We start from the raw sequence: 467 nt of genomic DNA on the forward strand, positions 1-467 counted from the left end.
AGTGCCTCATTAGCATGCGGGCGGCCATAGCACTTTGAAATTGACGCGGCTCGTCCAGACAGGGCTCCTTTTTGACAGGACCCTGGCTACTTCGAAGTCCCCTTATTCCCATCTGCTCATAGGAATAAGGGGACTTTGAAGTAGCCGGGGTCCTGTCAAAAAGGAGCCCCGTCTGGACGAGCCACGTAGCGGCGAGCCGCGTCAATTTTGAAGTGCCGTGGCCGCCCGCATGCTAATGAGGCACTGAATATGTACTTCAGCACTTCATTAGTAAACTTCAAAATGGCCATTTGCATGGCCATGTCGAAGTTGTGGGCTAGTGTAGACGTAGCCATTAGCGGTTGGAAGGATAGGGGACATTTAATAGAGATGGCAAATCTAGGAGTCTAGACTCAGTTTATCATTTATAATAATAATATAAATATAAAAATAGTGTAAGTCTAATTTATTATTGGAGCAAATAATTC

This window comes from Carettochelys insculpta, chromosome 1, assembly GCF_033958435.1.
Source record: "Carettochelys insculpta isolate YL-2023 chromosome 1, ASM3395843v1, whole genome shotgun sequence".
Classification (NCBI taxonomy): Eukaryota; Metazoa; Chordata; order Testudines; family Carettochelyidae; genus Carettochelys; species Carettochelys insculpta.